This window comes from Ictalurus furcatus, chromosome 24, assembly GCF_023375685.1.
Source record: "Ictalurus furcatus strain D&B chromosome 24, Billie_1.0, whole genome shotgun sequence".
Classification (NCBI taxonomy): Eukaryota; Metazoa; Chordata; class Actinopteri; order Siluriformes; family Ictaluridae; genus Ictalurus; species Ictalurus furcatus.
In genome coordinates, this window is record NC_071278.1 from 11,804,531 (window position 1) to 11,825,072 (window position 20,542).

Here is a 20,542-nt window from a genome sequence, read left to right on the forward strand (position 1 = left end):
TATTTTTGTGATTTTTTTTAAAACAAAAGATCAAAAGGTTAAACCATAAAGACAATTTTTCACAGCCTTCTTTGCTCATATTTACCAAGGGTGCCAATATTAATGGAGGGCACTGTATGTTGTAAATAATGAATGCAAAATTAAGTATATGTAGTTTTATTTTCATTTGTTCCTGACTTTTAATAATGGTTTGTGGTGATTTGTGATTTGTGTGGATTAGTGGTTAGCACGTTTGCCTCGCACCTCTGGAGTTGGGGCTTCAAATCCAGCCCCATTTGCATGTTCTCCCCATGCTTTGGGGGCTTCCTCTGCATGCTCTGTTTTCCTCCCCTAGTCCAAAGACATGCGTTGTAGGCTGATTTCCGAATTGCCCGTAGTTTGTGAATGTGGGTGCGATTGTGTGGTCCAGGGTGTCCCTCGCCTTGTGCCCCGAGCTCCAGGCTCCCCTATGACCCTGTGTAGGATAAACAGTATGGAAAATGGATGGAGGGATGGAATCATCACCCCCTTGGCTGTGCTTCACAGAGTTCTGAATGCTCCTGGCAGTTTTAAACGTTGACTTGTCGAGTCACAACATGAGGCTTGTTGAAAAGAACAACCCTAGACATCCAGTTGTAAACTAAACACTTCGCCCGCCTACTGTATATTCCACCCTCCTCCTCTCTAAGCCCCCCACCTCCTTTCAGCGACTTAGCTAGAATAATTCTTGGTTTGAGTCTAAGGCAGTTTGCTAGGACTGACCACAGCCCCTGAGGTGAAGCAGGACGCCACAGGCTCCTGTGGAACAGCAAATGCATAATGTGTACCATTGCTCTGAGGTGGCATTTCTCACACGCTGTGTAATAATCTTCTTTTTGAATATGAGAGGGAGAGGGAGAGGGGCAAAGGGAGACTCAGCCACACAAGTATGGTAATGCGTTCAATATGATCCACTTATTCCCCAATGCAGAACCAAATCCAACATGGCTGCTGCGCACTTGCCTCGAAAGCACTGATTTGACATGGGTGTCCCGCAGCTGAGTAGATTGCACTTAAACACACGTCAGGAAGCGCTTTTGGCTACACGGGAAAATGAGCATGCAGCGTTTTGCAGTTGGAGGAATGGTTGTTACTAGACATGCCACATGCCATCTAGCCACCCGTTTAGAGGCTAAATTTGGTAAATGCACATTATTCTGAGTTAGCATTTCCAAAAAAATGGCTGTCATGGGTAGCATGGATTAAATAATCCTATAGTCATTTTTGCTGTTGTGGACTATATTATAGCATTGGTTAGCATTGTACTTTGGCCTAGGTATTTGGAAATTTTAAAGGCTTAAAAATGGTAGCTTCATGACACTTTCATAAGCAGTGCATGAATGTTTTTATGTATAGCATGACTTTTTTTTTTTTTAAGTTTATGGTTTTGTCTTTCGATGAAGGCGAGAAGAGAGACGAAGTCTATCATTATGAGTTGACTGAAACTGTAGTATCAGTTATTTTGAAACTAAACTTGGAAGGTTTTGGGCACCTCCGAGGTTGGGGGTTCGAATCCTGCCTCCGCCCTGTGTTTACATGTTCTCTTCGTGTTTGGGGGTTTCCTCAGTGTACTCAAGTTTCCGCCCCCAGTCCAAAGACATGCATTGTAGGCTGATTGGCATTACCAAATTGTCTGTAGTGTGTGAATGGGTGTCCTGAATTCCCTTGAATAGGCTCCGGTCGCTCCCCACGACCCTGTGTAGGATAAGTGGTACAAAAAAAATGGATGGATGGATGGAGAAATCTTCAATTTCAGTGTCCACCTGTCATATTAAGTTCATATAGGATCATGGAATTGAGTGATCTTCATCTGAAGTGCTGGTGGACCATTTGCATTCAGAACTATTATAGAGTACCATTCCAGTACAGCATTACTTATTTACGAATGCCCTCAAACTAAAGTGCTACCCAAATTTGCATTTATAACACTGTTATGCAGCACTATGTATGCCTTCAGCAACTTTCTCAAAGTGTCATGAATGTGCTGCTAGTAAAACCAAACTAATAATTTGCAAGATAAAATAGTACAGTGACAATCTATCACTCTCTATTAGATATGTAACCGATGATGAATCCATTATTCCGATTGAACATACAGTATCATGTATATAAAAGAATATAAACGTAAATATGCAGTATTTTTGTTTGTTTAAACAGCTGGCCAGAATTTGTCCCATTGAGACAATGTCCATCGGGAATCGGATACCACAGTACAAGACCATAAAAACGTTGCAGTATGAAGCTCATGGGCAGGGTTGCCAGGTTTTTAGGAAAATTACCACCACATCTGCACTAAAAAGGCTTGCCGTGACCCTTTGTAAGATAAGCGGTACAGAAAATGGATGGAGGGATCCATGGAGACTCGTTTTTCTTTTTCTTAGACTTTGAATGGGAAACAAATTAACAGTCGTGCCTGGGGTCTCTGAAAATAATTGAATTCGTTAAAAAAATATATATATTGTATATATACTTGTATGTTCATTGTGTGTGCTTTTTAAAAGCATTTTTCTTAAATGAACATTCTTTATCATTATTAAAAGAAAATCTTACTGGAAAATCATATGGGTATTAAAGCATCCCAGCTTCATATAGAAATATATTCTTATAGCATGTCCGGTGAACTTTTCTGCTCTTTTTGGAATGTAACAAAGTAAAAAATTTAAGTAAACTTGATAAAATAGTACTAGATGGTTATTACTGTCAACTCTAAATAAATCAAGTTTCTTGATTTGTAAATAATATGTTTTGAAATCTAGTTAGCTTGCTTACTCAGTCACATTAGCTAGAAGACAGAAAGCTTTCCAGAAAGTTCTACAGGACATCTGGTTCTGGAATTGATTTTTTTTTTATTGCTATTTATTTAATTTGTGAATGACAAATGCTTTTTGTTTGTTTGCAAACCCCAGTGTTTCCAGTTTAGACCACGCCCACTTCTGGTATGTATCCAAACACAGATACAAATATTTGGAGCACTAATCAAATACAGTTACAGATATAGATAGTGACATTGCATTACACCCTGACCCTCTATCGGTCCACCATGATAAGTGTCTTCTGTCTCTTCTCTCTGCCGTGTAAATATATTAAATCTCTAATGTCACAAAATGAGTTTGCATTTCATCAGTTCTTCTGCTTTACATCATAAAAGACGAATGCAGTGTACATGAATGTGTAATACAAGCCCTATAGAGGTACCTACAGGTAAAGTGTTACTGACAAAAAAGATCATCAATACATTAAATTACTCAGATTTCTACAAACACAAAGTTCCATCTTTTTACCACAGTGATATGGATTTCCTTAAAAATGGAAAAAAAAAAAGAACAAATTGAAACGTATGATCCTTGTCCGTGTGAGTATTAGATAAAATGCTTTACTGTCATGTATAGTAGAATATGTCCGTCTCCTCACACCCAACAATACAGCAATCCTACAGATGATCTTTTTGACATATTTAGGCCAGCGTATCCAGGAGCATGTGTGATAATGAGACTTTGCCAACTAACCTGTGTGTTGTAGATATGAGATGTTCAATCATCTATTTAATAATCCATCTGCCAATTAATCTAGTCAGGGGTGTTCAGGTCTACAGAAGGTTAATAAGGCTCAGCTGTGCCATGGTTATCCTGGGTAAATGTCACTTAGATGAGGGGCACACTCGGGTCAAGATCTCCCTCCAGATCTAAATTTAATCATACTGCGCGTCCACTGGCCTCCACTTCACCCTAATTAGTGCTGGCCTGAGCAGGAGTGTGATGTGCTATGCGTGGGCCTCAGACACCTCTCCCCACCTCATACACACATACACACCAAAACACCCAACTCCCCCTGCCTTGCCATGTGCCTGGCTAACAAACAGGTGTTCAAAGTCAATCCCAAGGCCACTGAGAGTGTTAACGAGTGAGGAAGCCCAGACCATTAGATGATGGTCATGAATGTTTAGGGGAATTTGATTTTTCTAATATGTCAGGTTCTTTCTATTCCGAGATCTGTTTTGCCTCGATTAAACCATTTAATAATGCAAAAGACAGGGCAAAGGTCAATGTGACAATATTGTTTATAAGAGCAAGACACACTATTACAATGTTTAGCTGTATGGAAGTGCTGTGCTGCACCATGGTCAAACCAGATGGACCATATTGCTAAATTATTTAAGTCTGAATATTAATATAAATGAGACAGAAAGTGGGTAATAATTTTCCTGCCCTGCAGAAATTATTAACATAATTCTGATAAATAACTGGACGGCAGAATTGAGGTAAATTTATCTTAATTAATATCTTGAATCTACTTGGAAAAAGGTAAATGGCTCCACTGGGGCCAAAGATGCGCCTGTGTCTCTATGTTTATCTGTGAACCCCTCTCAAAGCGTACCATGGAGTGGCAGCTCTGAGAAATTAAGCGGCTCTCAGGGTGTGCATTAAGCTCAGATGCCTCCCTTTCTCTCTGTCTCTCTCTCTCTTGTGTTCCATCTCCATGTCTGTCTTACTCTCATCGGTTAGAATTTCACACATTTTCAATGCCTCACATAATGTACAATTATGAATTCCTCCATGACTTATATTATGTCTCTAAAGAGGACAAGGTACGTATAAGATAATATGCACCGACCGATTATTTTTGACCATCACGGCTAAACAGAGTTTCGGTCGTCAGAAGTAGGGCGCAACTGATAGAAATAAATAAACGCACTGACTTTTTTTTTTTTTTTAAATTATTTTGGATTTATGCTGCACTACAGAATGATGCTTAAGAGTTTAATTACATATTTAAATGGACTCTTCAATTACTCTGGCTTAATAAAATATCATTATCCTGTCTCCAAAGTTATATGCAGTAGGGACATATATTAGTCTATCTACTTAAGAAATATTAGATTATGGAAAGACTGGGCTTTGCCAGGAGGCCGGGCTCAATCTATGATAAATCTCTGTTAACTTAGAAGCCGCAGCTTACATCAAATTTTGACATCGGAGCTAACAAACAATGTGAAATTTCCATATTAATTAGCACTGGGCACTGCGGGCTGCATTTCAATGACTGGCTATTCTTAGCTGTGAGGAACTACAGTGCCGCCATGTGGAGCTGAGCACAGTGCTAATGGAGAACATGAATACCAAGTTAAAGCACCATGGTAGTCACTTCAATTCTTCCCCTCAATGACCTTCAAAATGTCCCACCACTTTAGCCACTTAGCTGAATGTGCTTGTGTCTGTGTCGTTCTGTCATTCATTAATTGATTGTATTTTAGTGTTTCACTTTCAAATGAATGATTCCTACCAGCCTTTACAGTAGTATGTATGTTAATATTAATCAGTTTTATAATGTAGTCTAACTGGAATTTTCTGTTTTAGCAACTGGATGGTTAACAGTAAACCATAATAGTGGACTTAAAAATTAAATGACGAAGGACTGGACTACACTGGCACACTCATGAGAGTCCAGATCCATGGATATACTGGATAAGGATGATTTCATGATTGGAGTTCAATTTGGGTCCAAATATGTGTGTCATTTTCAGCATGTTGTAGGTAACAAACTTATATGCATGTTTCAGATACATAACTTATTACTAAAACCAATCCAATATCCAGAGCAAATTAATAATTATTTTAAAAAATCTAAATAAAAACGTAAACTTTAAGTACATCATTAGAATTTACTTCATGTCCTAAAGCCATGGTAGTTAACCACATTTTGTGTATTTGCTAATCCTGTGCTAAGAATCGTCAGCAAACAGTGTCACCCCGATCATGGAATCTCGAATGCCCGTATCTACATATTATTTCTTGCTTTTCAATTCCTACTATCTTCAATTACGGCTCAGAACATGTGAGAACCTGATTACAGCGGTTCTCGTGCATCTGCATGTATTTTAACTTGTTTTACATTTACCGGCTGAGGAAAGGGAAGCTCTAGAAATGGCTTTGAGGCAAAAATCTATAATTAGAATGCAGATCAATTGGGTAGCAGGTAATTTACCTTTAGGGAGGGAAGTCTAATTATTGTCTTTGAAAACCTAATTTAGCATTAAACACTTCAGGTGTCTCCTCTCCTCTTTACAGGAGGAAAAAAAAAAAGAAGAGGGAAAAGCTGTCCCAGAGCAATGGTCCTGCTCCTAGGTTTTCTTTGTTTGCTTTCATTGATGTTTACATTTCAGAGATTAAAGCACATTTGATATAAATATATCTACGTATTTATGTGTGTGATCTCTGTGCCTGAGCTTATTCTGTTGGTTAAACGTTGCTAGCAGGTGAGGCTGTACCCGACAGATGGTGTTTGTGAGTGACGCTTGTTCCCAGTTGATCGGAGCCCCAGGAAGCACAGGGGAGAACGGTCTCGGCAGAGCGTTGCACGCTGTCCGACGGCATATGTCGCTCAATGGCCTAGGCTTGCTGAAAGGATGCTGCTCACACCAGCCTCCCTTAGTGGCCCTGCTGAGCACATGGTGTTAATCATAGCCTCCTCCCTCACCTCCCCCCCCAGCCCATCCCACACTCTCTGGACTGGTAAATAACCAAATACACTGAGTGGGCAGAAGGGGCACACTTGGCCACAGCAATGGCTAAAAAGTAGTGTCTATGGCAGGAAAAGAACCCAGCGACTTTCCTGTTGGCTTGGGCTAAATTCATTCATTCGGCCTGAGAATGGGCTATAAACAGAGCTGCACCCAGGCCTATGATGGACCATTGAAATGCCGAGGGTGGGGGGGGGGCCCTGACGGTCTACGCTCGGCCGTGTCCAAATGGGAAGCAACAATGTGATAACACAGAAAAATGGCAATTAGGCCATACTGATCCCAGACAAAGCCAATTCAGATGGCTATGAAACCTCGGGGCTAGGAAGTCTGAGCTGGCACAAAGTCTGAGGCTGGACCATATCGCTTCCAGCTGGAGTGGAGACACCCCTCCATACAGAACCGCCTCGGCCCATCTTGGCTGTCTCTGGTCCTTGCTGGCCATCAGGGACATAGCGTGTGTGTGTGTGTGTTTAATATGTGACATAATGTGTGTGGGTTTTCCTTTCCCCTCTGTATATCCCGAAGACAAATACAGTCTGCCTTCATGCTATAACAGCCATTACTTAATTGTGCCGGATTTTCCGAGCAGAGTGTTGCTTTAATTAAGCAGCTAATTGCAATGTAGCTCTTGATTAGCTTTGGGGGATGGGAATGTTCAGGCAGCCTGATATGTTGTGCACACTTCAGAATCATTTACAGAAATTGAAGCTAATTTCGCTCTCTGTGTCTATGGCTGCATTAATTTAATTTGGGTTGCTTTTAGCTCATTAACACTTCTAATTAATACGTTGACATCACTATTAAGATGTCTCTTTGAAATTGGCGTCTCCAGATAATCAGGATGGAGAAGGCTGACGGATGGAACGAGATGGTGACTGGAGAGGGAGATGAGACGCACACACAGGGAGAGAGAGAGCGAGAGAGAGAGAGAGAGAAGGAGAAGAAGTGCACAGTAGGAGAATAAGGGAGATGGAGAGGGACTGTTCCATCCTCATTTGTAAATCACCAGCAGCGTATGATTATGAACTCTAATAGGGCTTTGTGGCAGGCTGGTAAATTGGAAATGAAAGGCAAGTTGATTGTTTTAGATTTGATGGAGGTTGCAGTGTGTATCAAGGTGTATGTGAGTGCACTGGGGGGATGGGGGGACAGGGGGTGTTTGGCTGGTGCTGGGGTTGCTGGTACAGGCCAGATGCGGTACACAGCTGAATCCCACGGTCGACTGGCTCTGTGTTTGGATTTGTCATTTTAATGAGCAGAATTTAGTGACTATGGACTATAATCCTTAGGGTGAGGCTGCAATCCAGTCCATCACACTGTCATCACTCTCGGCTTTCCCGATACCATGCTACGTGCGCCCGCCCCATCATGGCCATCACAGTCAAATAAATGTAGCCTTGTATTTGTATATAATTTTCGGTTCTTAGATATCCATGAATGTTAGCCGAGCAAAGAGACCTTCTCTAACCAGGGGCAGCCCGTCTGTTTCATTGCTTCTGAAGAGGGCTGGCTTTTAGAAGCATTATCTCTGCTGTGATAATAACTGCATAATTAAAACCAGCCAGGGGTGACAGTATAAAAGTCTGAACTCGTCATCTCAGATATTAAACAAAGCAGTCGTCAAAAAGAAGTTGGTCATAATAAGGCGTAGGGGAAAAAAATAAAACTCTTTAAATCAACATGGAGGATGTTTGTATAGTGGCATTTATATGTAGGCCTGATATCTATCCATTTTCTGTACCGCTTATCCTATACAGGGTCGCTGGGAGCCTGGAGCCTATTCCAGGGAGCTCAGCATAGCAAGATGGGGGACACTCTGGACGGGGTGCCAATCCATTGCAGGGCACAATTCCCACACACTACGGACAATTTGGAAATGCCAATCAGCCTACAGCGCATTTCTTTGGACTGGTGGAGGAAACTGGAGTACCCGGAGGAAACAACTGAAGCACAGGGAGAACACACACAGAGGCAGGTGCGAGGCAAGCATGTTAACCACTATCTATATATATGTGTGTCTTTGTATGTGTTGTGCAGCATTTACAGTAAATTGTGTTCTGATATGTAGCAACATCCACAACTTTTAAACAATTTCGCATTTACACAGAATTCATATTTTCAGTTCTTACTCTGATTATGTGCCATAACCTGGGCATAAGCACTAAAATGCCTACAAGCAGCCCATATTTTCATGTTACGTCATGCAAAGAGCGGTACATATTTATGTTTTGCATAGTTCCATAACTGCCTGGGTGAAATAATGTGGTAAGTGAGTGACACCGTGTTCACCATCGACTTTCTTTCCCTTCTGGTCCTCTATCAGGAACTGCAAATCAACAGGGAGGGAGGTGTGGTAAAGCACTGCTTATTTAACAGATAAATCAATGGTCATCTCCTGCACTTTCCCTAAAAGCTCTATCTCTTTTTTTTCTCGTTTTGAAGCATTCTCTTGGATACAATCCTGTTGTAAAAAGCCTTCTGTTTAGCACTTCATTAAAAAGTGCCTTGGAATAAGAGTCACAAGGGACACGATCCTAGCGTCATGTGTAAAAGCCGTCAACAGCTGCATCAATTAACCCCTCGGGCCCCCCTGGGGCCCATTAGCAGGAGAAACACCCTTTAAAATTGCATATGCTTCCGATTATACTAGGAACGACTCGGGCTGGTAAATGGTCTTATTTGCTTTACCTATAGGGTTACATTTGTAAAGCAATCCAGCGATGCATGCACTTCTTTGCTGTAGTTTTTTTTTTTGCTGTTGGATACGTATTGTGGAATGGATTTCACACAACCTGTCTGTGGCACATCTTGAGGTACAAAGGGCAGTGTTTTACTGCGGGAAAGCACAGCCACACACAGACCCACGTACAAGTACAGTGGTTACTGCAGACCTCTCTGACCTCTCTGCTCCCTTATTACCATGAAAGACATCCTAAGACTATACAGTATTCCGTATAAATCTTTTGCCTTTAAGTAATTTCCACAGATGTTTTAATGCATTTCTGTATTTCTGCACATTTTATTCTTTGTTTTATACTACTGTATGTTATAAGCTATGTCCTCTTGTCTGACTTGAGAGGTCTTAAACAAAGGACCAATCAAAGAATCCTTACAGCGAGATGGTAGAGACAGTAGGGAGTCCTGTAATCACTACAGGCAAGACTTCGCGTTTAAGTTATTACCGGCACAGTGTGCTGATCGGCCAGCGTTTTAGCTTGATATTGAAATAGTAAATACTGTAATGTAGAGAGTCAGCTCTGAGGGGAGCTGAGAATTTACACTTTCGCTGCGGCTCAGCTTCCCTTAGAATAAACGCAACATAAAACTCTCTTACACACACACGCACACACACACGCACACACACACACACACACACACACACACACACACACACACCGAGGACAGGTAAGCAGAGTTATAAATGAACCTGTGCTCTATGCACATTTGGAGAACTCAAAGCAGCCCCTGTGATCATGCACTTCAGACATGCTCCATATTTTGCATGTAATTAATAGACAGCTATTCAGTTTAATCCAAGGTGAAGCTCATTAATTCAACTCCTTTTTTTTTTTTTTTTTTGCTTGCACACCAAGTGATTTCTTGAGCAAAGGTATTTCGAACGTTAATGCTGTGACTTGCTCTAATGCAACCAGACATTTTGAGGACATCTCAGAGTTTCCAGAGTGGGGTAAAACCTTGCAAGCACACACACCGTTCGTGAGACAGAATTAAAATGACATGCCTCCATCTTTGAATTTTCCGCTGATTCCCACCTCTTTTGTTTCCTAGGCACAAATGTAATATTAGGCCTAGTTTTTAATAACTGTGATGGGATAAATCCACACGGCTCAGACGCTGTACGCTGTATGTTATTGGACTGCGTTATGCGTTAGCCAGCAATTTAAGGAATCGGCTCTGGATTGTTGTCCACGTTTGGTCCGGAAGTGTGAGAGGAAGTGCATTCTAAAGCGAGCACAGATGAGATGAATCTGAGAAACAAGCAAGCACTCGGCACTCATCAGAGTGCTGTAGACAATGCAGCCCAGATGCATTAGCAACCCCCAGACCAAATCAAGAGTAATAAAAAATCATTCATTTTGGTTAATGAGGATATTAACAGCCACAGTGGTGTTTAAGCACAAACAAGAACAACAACATTAATAATTGCAACTCTCTGGCGCTCAGCTGATGTAAGCTTTTAATAATTAACAAGTCTTTGTCTTATCCCCTAAAGGGTTGCCTCCTATTATCCACCCAAGTTACAAACGGGTAATTACTCTGCCACTGGATGGTCAAAACAGCTAGCTCAGATCTCTCGCAGTCAGTCTTCATTTTAATCAATTCGCTCTCCTTAAGAGCAGGTCTTGTGATCAAATAACAAACCTGATATTTTGATGTGTTTAGCTGCCGTTTCCCCCCCATATTTATTAGAGGATTACTCTTTTTAGCTCCTGTGTTTACATATTAGTGCTAATCCAATTGAGTCAACAAGGGCACTTAGCATTGGCAGAGAACTGGGGCTTACACGAGAGGGAGTGGTTATTAATTTAAGACTTATTCACTATTTTAAGCTTTCCAGGTAACACTACTGAAACATCTGTTGTGACAATATAAGCAAACTGAGCGCTTTCTAGGTTAAATACTTTGCTCTGTCAAGACGTTGCTCCCTGCACACAGTGCCGCATTAGGTCTGCAGAGGGCGTTCTTCTTAGAAGTGTAGAAGAAATGACACCTGCTGTTCTCTGTTCTCTGTTTTGCTTGTATTTCCTCATTTGTAAGTCGCTTTGGATAAAAGCGTGTGCTAAATGAATAAATGTAATGTAAATGGAACTACAGTGATAGTGTTGTAGGGGGAAAGACGGGACAAAACAAGTGCCCCTGAGAGCAAGAGGCACTGATGGAGCTCTAGGTGGCACAAATAAAAGAGACGGGAGTGGCTGGGTGTTTTGTACTCAGTTGTCGGGTTGATTTAAGGGACGGTGTCTCTAATGAGTATGTTGATCCTTGAGCTCAGCCACGACCTTTCCCCATGACCTCTGACCTCCAGGACACCTCTTGTCAGCTAAAACTAATTAGTGCTTGATGACGTGTGACGAGTATACTTTAATGACAAAACTAGTGGTCTCCAAGGACCTTCAGAGAAAATAGGCAACAAACAAGACATAACATACTGCAATAATAAAATAACATATGAAAACGTGGTTAATTATTATAGAGTCCATACCGCACCAACCCCCCCGCCCCCTTCAATGATCCATAATGATCGGTAGCACTTTGCCTCCTTCGGTGTTGTCCTATTTGTGTAAATGTGTAAAAGTGCAGATGTACCTCACATCAGGCAAAGAAAATATTGGAGAGAATTCCCTGTGCAAACAGCTGCCTGGTATCCTCAAACAGTTTAATTTCATTTAGTGCTGCAGCTAACCTGCCTGTCACGCCCATCTACGTCTAGTGCAGAATTTATGCCTCGTACAGTCTATTGGTTCATCAGCAGACCAATATTTGTGTACTTTGACCGTTTATCCTGCCCTAATTAGTCCCAGATCAATACCGCCGATTGATTTAGCAATACACTTTAGAAGAGCTTTAGAAGGTGTCATATAGCAGTGTAGTGTGCAAGTTTGCCATTAGAAGCTTAATGTGCTGAAATAGGTGGCAGGTTTAAGGAAGAAAAATGCCCCCCATTTACCATTAGCCAGCTCCAAGATGCATGCTTTGACATGAGGCAGTGGCCGTGGCTGTGCTCGGATGAGAGTTTTATCATTAATCATTAGTTGCTTTCTCTCTTTCCTCTAGGCCTGTGCTTATGCTGGCTAATTAAGCAGTACAGGATGTCAGTGATGCTGGGAGACTTCCCCCATCGTAGCTGGGGAGCCACTCCTCTGAAGAGGAACATGGCGTGAGCTGGCTTTTGTCATCTCTCCATCTCTGTAGGGGAAGATTCTATTGAGAAGACAACCTCAATAACAGCAATCACAATCACATTCGCACTACACACTCTTCAACACAGACGGCCTGCGACGGTGTAAATTAAGCTCAGAATGGTGCACGAGTCATTGTTTTGGAAGGTGGCAGGCAGTGTCCTACACACTTAAGCCACACAAGAACAGAAATGCGGGAATGACCCATCACAAAACATTGACTAAGTGAGAGTACAAAAAACAAAAACAAAAAACAAAGCAGGTTTGGCACGCTATTGTCGGTGTGATTAAAAGCAACGATGGAATATTTTAACATTAAAAAGAAATCAGAAGAGCAGTGATGGTGAATAATACATGCTCAGTGTGAGGTAGGACCACTCTTGCAAAGTAACACCCATTAAAAGCTCATTTGCACCGTGAGGCAGTTCATTAATGCAGGGAATAGTGAAATCACACCAATAGAGCACAGCGTAACCCCAGGGCACTGGCAGGAGCCGGGGTTCACCCTGCCAACAAACTCAACCCCACAGCTCATTTACACTGGGGATTACCACTGGCCAGGGTGTTTACTATTTTATTGTTTACTCATATGTGCAGAGAGAGTGCAGTGTAAGACATCTGTCATAATTTTCGGCATGGATACGCCTCATTTATGTGTGTGCTCTGTCAAATTCACTATATATATATATATATATATATATATATATATATATATATATATATATATATATATATATATGTCAGATGGAAATTCTAAAAACATCGTTATATATGTATATATATATATATATATATATATATATATATATATATATATATATATATATATATATAAATACACTACCAGTCAAAAGTTTGTGGACACGACTGAAATGTTTCTCATGATCTTAAAAAGCTATTGATCTGAAGGTATGATTAAATGTTTGAAATCGGTGTTGTAGATAAAAATATAACTGTGGCATCATATTCATTTTTTTCATTAGAAAACTAACATTTTATTTACCAAAAATATTTTTTTAAATGGACGACTCTGACTGAAATATTCCGAAAATCAGCCAGTAAATGACCAGCGTAGGTGTGAACTCCTTTTATACTTTAAAAAGCATCTCAGGGGGATTTCTGGAAATTCTAGGCAAAAAGGAGTGTACTTTGAAGATGCTAAAATACTAAATTATTTTGATTTATTTTGAATTTTTTATCACAACATAATTCCCAGAGATCCACTCGTTATTCCAGAGTTTTGATGACTTTATTATTATTATAAAATGCGGGGGGGGGGGGGCGACTACTACTACACAGACCAGTAGTCTGTGTGTGTGTGTGAAAATATATATATATATATATATATATATATATATATATATATATGAAGAAGTTATCAATGTGTTTCTGTGGTTAATTTCATAATGTGATAGCTGCACCTTTTCAGTTCAGTAGTCCTTGTTGTTTTTTCTGGTGAAGATGTAATGTATAACATTAAAGCCTTTAAACTTATTTTCTATAATGACATACACAGCAGGTAACTATTGCCTTGACAAAAGGAATACATTTTGCAATTTTATATAGAAAGCATTCTTTTACATACAGGTTTTATTACTGTCCTCATATACAAACCCCCTCACCCCCTCCGTCCATAATTATAATTATATATTATTAGGCTATATATAATTAGAGTTCATCACAATATATCTTTATTATTGTCATTATACATGCTATTAGCCTACATGTTATATGTAATTAGAAATACATATTAGCATTGAATATATATATTTTTCAAAATAACAATATTATTAATAATAATAGTAGATGGATATTGCATATTATTGTTATATAGCATATATTATTATCCACCCATCCATCCATCTTCTACGGCTCACTCCTTTTCAGGGTCACGGGGAACCTGGAGTCTATCCCAGGATTATTAATAATAACAACAACAACAATAATAATGATAATATACTATACACATAATATTCACATACACTACACACACGCACACACACACACACACACACACACATATATATATATATATATATATATATGTGTGTGTGTGTGTGTATGTGTGTGTGTGTGTATTTATATATATGCATACTATTAAAATGTATATTAATTTATATATTGTAATAGTAAGCACTAATATTTGCACTATTGCTGTTACCTCCACTATTATTAATAATAATAATAATAATAATAAATACTGAGCCGTTTGTTTGTTTGTTTGTTTGTACATTCATTCATTTATTCAGTCTGAGATGATTGCAGGCTGTCTGATTTCCTTCCACTGTTGGTGTGCTGTAGGCCAGGCTCAGGCTGCAGTTCGGCGGAGCTCCAGCAGATGCCCCGCTCTTTCGTGCCCCATGGCTCTTCCCCAGCGGAGCGTTCTGTCTCGGGTCTCAATGAATTTCCCTTTCTTTTCATCACTCTGTGATGTCCAGCTGCTCCTGTCAACACCTTCTTACTGCAGGCAATTCATCGCTACACACTGGCAGCTGAGACCTCCTTGATGAACTTCAATCTGCTCTCCGCGGAGGGGCCTCGCACCCCGGCTCTGGCTAATCAAGCGCAGGGAGGGGGAGGGGCCATGAGGACATATTGACTCCAAAGTTACGCCCCTAATTATCTTCTCGTTGGCCTTGTGCTGCAAGCTGGCGCCCTTAGAAGACGTTATAAAAAGCAGAAGAGGATCCACCCAGACACCCACCCACCCGGCCGTGCCTCGGTCCGAGCGGCTTTATTTATATTTTAAAGGGCCTCATGAAGGCGAGGCATTTCTTATGCGCGCTTCGATAAGTCTCCTGCCGCGGGTCTCGATTATTCCGAGTCAGTATAAAACACCCCACCCCCCCGGAGGTGCAGCTCTCTCGAAGGCCTTCCGAATTTTATTAAAGCCCCTTCAGGGTCATGTTTAACATGTCCACAGGCAATCAATTCACCTTCACCCCTCATGCTACTCCAACCTAAGCTGCCCTTAATAACCAGGCAACGGTGAATTACTGATAAGGCGTTAAGGTCTCTGACCGATATATCCTTCCCTCTATATATTGGGGAGGATGGGGTATCCAAGAGAGAAATGTAGCTTTTTAAATGCATGTCCTGAAATTAAATAATCTGACGCAGGGGGAAAATGGAGGAAATTCGCCTTCACATCACAGTGTGTCTCCACATTGTATTTGTTCAGTACACAATGGGAAAGTGAGAGACTTGTGGAAAGTAGCGTTAGAAAAGGCAAAGGTGTTTGGTGTTTTTAATGTAGCTTAATTAAACTGTCAGTTTTGTGGCTGCAGTGGTGTGTAAGGCTAATTTGTGTGTGTGTGTGTGTGTGTGTGTGTGTGTGTGTGTGTGTGGATTCAATTAATTTAAGTTTGTATTGAATTCTCATGCCCTGGTGAATGATGCCTACTCATCTGGAGATAACGTACAGTAATCTAAGTACATTTGATTTTTCTTTCGATGTTATTTTTAGGTTTAAAATTGTGCCGTGTTTCTCTTTGCTCTTTCTTCGTTACTGTCTATTTTAATTGAGAGAAACACCTGCTTTGATTGCTGTTGAGACGAAAAAAATAAAATAAACCAAACCTCACATACTGTATATTGAGCATCTTAAGACATTCTGGTTCTGTTAAATCGTCAATATTCATCATCCTAAAAAACAAAAAACAAAAAGAACTTGATCTTACCTCAATACTTACTCAACGAAGGATTTAAGGATATCATTTTTACAATTTTTTTTTGGGGGGGGGGGGGGGGTGTTTAAGGGTTGTTCTGTAAAGGTTCATTGGATAATTTAAGGTTCCTAGCTTCCAAGAAAGGGTTCTGCTTGGAACATAAGGGCTCCCCAACCTGAAAGGGTCTAAATATGGCCGATGTGTGGCCCATTGCTCAAGGTATTACGGTTTCCAAAACCAAAAAATCTCAGAGTTTCCTTAGATGACTATAAAACTGCTATTTGAAAATGAACAACCCTGCACTTCAATCTCCATTTGTTCCTCCTACATCATATAGCTAACCAAATGAAAATATAAATGATCATTTGGACTGTTTGATCCTCTTTAGTGAAGCTTGGATGGGTTTTTCCTGTCTTAATTTGTAAACTATTTGAAATTTCCACTTCTCTTTAAATACGTGAAGATAGTGCATGAAAGCATAGATATTTATGAGTCATTTTAATTTGAACTTTTTATATTTCCTTGCGGCTTCTGAACTTTGTGTTCTTTTTTTTGCTGCTAACCTCCTGTGATACCAAAAAAAAGCATAAAACACAGTCCATAAAAGAGGAATTTTGTATTGTTCACTCGGCAAATTCACTGCTTCCACTATTTTCCTCCGTGTCAGCGACCCCTGTGTAGGTTTTTACCTAACAAGCATGTAGAGAGTGCTACATTTGCCCCTATTTGACAGTGACTAATTGCTGCTAGGATGCGAGCTGCTTGTTAGGCCAGTGGAAGTTAGCCCAATTTTAGCTTGGCTAAATTCATTATTCTCTCTTTTTCTCCGCTGAATCGTTACTCATCAACTTAAAGCTAGTGGCACAGACCGAACATGAAAATGCCTCACAGGTCCCTCCTCATTCCTGCGCTTTGGAAAGTTCAGAAGACAAGGCGGATGGGTTGTACAGTAAGGACAAAAGTTATTCAGGAATAATTAACACCGAGTCAAATCAATCTCTGAATATTCGGCTTGAATTGGATTTCATTAAATATTTTTGAAACGGTTATGTCATATTCATTTATGGGATAATATGCATGTGGTTCTAACAAACAGTGCTAATTGTGCTTGCCTTATGTGTTTTATTTAACCAATTAGTATGATTACAAACTGTGTGTTCGGTATTATTATTGCTACTGTGCTCAGTAAAAGTAGCAAAAGTCAGTAGTAAAAGTAGTGCACTAATATATTGTTTTTAAATTGTATTTTAATGGATTGTTTTCTTTTTCTTTATAATATAATGTAATATTGGTTTTTGTTAGCTAGTCTTTAAAGTCCTTCAAACACATGTAAAACAGCTAGCTGGTGATTACAGTCTTCACGATCTGAAAGAGAGAGTTGATCTGTTGGCTCCTGCTGTTTGTTTTTTTTATGGTTTGTTTTTCCACCAGAAGATCTTCTCAGCACTTGGTTTGAGCAGGTTACCTGTTCAACTGTCATGGTGTACTGAATGCCGTATAGGCAGGATGTCAGTCATGCTGAAGCCCCTCCCCATGTCAGTCCTGTCCCACATTACCTGCCTGCTGTTTGGTTATTTACATCAACTGTTTATCCAAAATACCCACAGGAGGTCCACCAATTAAATCAAAGCAGTGCTCAAAGCGGTGCTGGTGAATTTAGCTGAGGTCCTACATGCGTTATTTGACCCGGTATGCGGTGGTACGTTGACCCACAAGACAGATGGCGCTCTGAAAGACATGGCATATTTACAGGAGTGTCCTAATGCTGCATGTGCAAAACTAAAATCTGTATATGTTCCTTTGGCCTTGTTTGTTTGCTTGATTGATCTTCCTTCCTTCCTTCCTTCCTTCAATCCATCCATCCATTCTCCCCCCGCCTCGCATCCCTGGACAGGTTTCAGCGTTTAAATTTGAAAATGATTTGTCCTGCCCCTTTAATAATAGATGAGAGAACTGACTTGAGGTTCCCTTCAATAAACTCCCTCCTCGCTTTAATTAGTGAACAAAAAGCCCAGTCTGCTGAGGGCTCGGGTTCCGTGTTGGTAATTAAAACTGAAACCACCAAAAGGAGACAGGAGGGGAGGAGGAGAAACGAGAAGACAAAGGAGAAGAAGAAAGAGGAGAAGAAGAAGAACAGAGAGAGAGAGAAAAAAGTCTCTATTTTTATAGTGCGTGCAGGCTGTTTGGTGCTGAGTGCCCATGGAAGGTTCTGCAATAAAGAGTGATAATGAAGGTGTAAGAACTCTGGGGGCCAAGCCGGGCGCTCGCTACAATGGCTGCTCTCACACCAGACTGAAATACAGGGAGCAATTAGAGGAGGCTGCGTGCAGACTGGCCACTGGAGATTAGTTAACACCTCAGGAGCTGCGCTTCAGGACAGGCACATGCTTGTTTTCCCTCCCCACTATTTGCTTTCTTTAAAAAAAAAATATAACACACTAATGCCATAATAATGGGAGACTGGGAGTTTGTTTGTCTCATCGAAAGAAGCTTTTTTTTTGTTTTGTTTTGTTTTGTTTTGCAGTGAGCAATGACAGGGGTCGGTTAGTTGGTAGTATTCAGTGATTGGGGCAAAAATATTTTGTTGTTGATTTTATTTGTCAGACATCTTTTGTGTGTGTGTGTGTGTGTAGGTTATTACTCTTTAAGATTGTTATCTGGAGTGGCAGAGTTAGCACTGGCTGTTGGAGGATTACAGTCCTGGTGAAGTCGCTTTCCTGTTTTTAAAGTCATTTCACGGTGGGCGCTCTGAAAAACTCGGAGAGTGCCAGTAACCTTAAGCCTGATCGCTAATCCAAAAGACATTGTTAATAGAGGCCACATATGAGCTGTTAAGCTTGTATATTCATAATGTTATTTAATTGGAGTCATAAAAAGCCAATTAACTTCACCCACTCACAGGAACACACACACACACACACACACACAAACCAAGAAGTAACACAAAAGACAACGTTCACGTAAGTGCTGCACCACTGGACTCTGCACTTAGGAAGTGTGTGCCATCAGAGTCAGACCTGTAAAAGTGTATAGAGATGCATGAAGGAAACCAATGAAATTTCATTTCTTTTTCGCTGTCTCTCGTCGTCTTTTTATACTACTCCCTCCATCGCTACGAACACACAATTTCTTCTGAAGAAATGAATATTTATATATTATTTCATATATAATTGTTATTATTTTGTCTTATGGTAAATATCTTATGTAGCTTCTGAAGGGCATGACTAAATAAATAAATAAATAAGATCTTTAAACAACATAATAACAATGTACACCGATCATCCTGTTCAAAAGTTTACACCCCCCTGGCCCTTAATGCATCGTGTTGCCTTCTTGAGCATCAGTGAATATTTGCACCTTTTTTAATAATTGTGTAGGAGTCCCTCAGTTGTCAAAAGGGGGTGGTGTGGGGGTGGTGGGTGGGAGGCGGGGGGCATCAAATATGCAGAAGATGCTGGAAAAGCAAAGAATGTGCAGGAGCTGGAGGATGTTTCTGAAGAACAGTGGGCAGTTTAACTGCTCAGGACAAACAAGGGACTCATGAACAACTATCACAAAATATGAAAAAAGTCAGTGATCATCCAGGTAATGACACACAGCATTAAGAATGTAAACTTTTGAACTGGTTTGTGTGTTTAAATTCAATTATTACTGTGTCTTGTGTGCTATATGTAAACATCTGTTATGAGTAATAGCAATTTAAAAAATTATTAACATTTAGCAGATACTGCCAGGCATTCGTAAACTTATGACCTCAACTGTACATCTGTATAACTAATAATATATATATTATGCCTTCACAATAGTGAAATTAAATGTTTCTACATTAAAAAAAAACAACTATAAAGAGCAGTAAACAGTAAGAAATTAAACAAAGAGAGTATTTGGTGTGATGACCCTTTTTTTTTTTTTAAATGTAGTTTCAGGTATAGTGTGTGCAGTTTTATAAGAAAATGAGCTGTATGTTTTATTGAGCATCTTGCAGAACCAGCCAAAGTTCTTTTGGAGACGTTGACTGTGACATTCACATCGGATTTTTGCAGCAAAACCCAGCAGTCTTGATTATGTTTTTTTTTGTATGTATGTTTGGAAATCTAAAATGTTTTTTGTACTTACTCAATAATGTAGTAGTCATAAAATAAAAATCTATAACAAAGACATTTGTACTAAAAAAAAAAAAAAAAGGGTGCCTAAGACATTTACACAGTACTATATATATATATATATACACACACACACACACACACACACACACACACACACACACACAGTAGGGGGCAATAAGTATTGAATGCTTCAACATTTTTTCAGTAAATATATTTCCAATGAGGTTATTCACATGAAATTTTCACCAGACTTTGGTATTAACTCAAGAAATCCGGAAATTTAAAGAATTCACAACATTAAAGTCCATA

General features: G+C 40.0%; 1 protein-coding gene across 2 annotated transcripts in view; it reads left to right on the top strand.

The window, feature by feature from the left end:
* Nucleotides 1-13,114, top strand: part of micall2a (mical-like 2a) — a 40,504-nt gene extending 27,390 nt beyond the window's left edge. For both annotated transcript variants that reach the window (XM_053612952.1, XM_053612953.1), the window contains exons 18-19: nucleotides 8,296-8,513; nucleotides 12,335-13,114. The gene's annotated coding sequence lies outside the window, so the exon portion shown is untranslated. The remainder of the gene's footprint in view (nucleotides 1-8,295; nucleotides 8,514-12,334) is intronic.
* The last annotated feature ends 7,428 nt before the right edge of the window (nucleotides 13,115-20,542 follow it).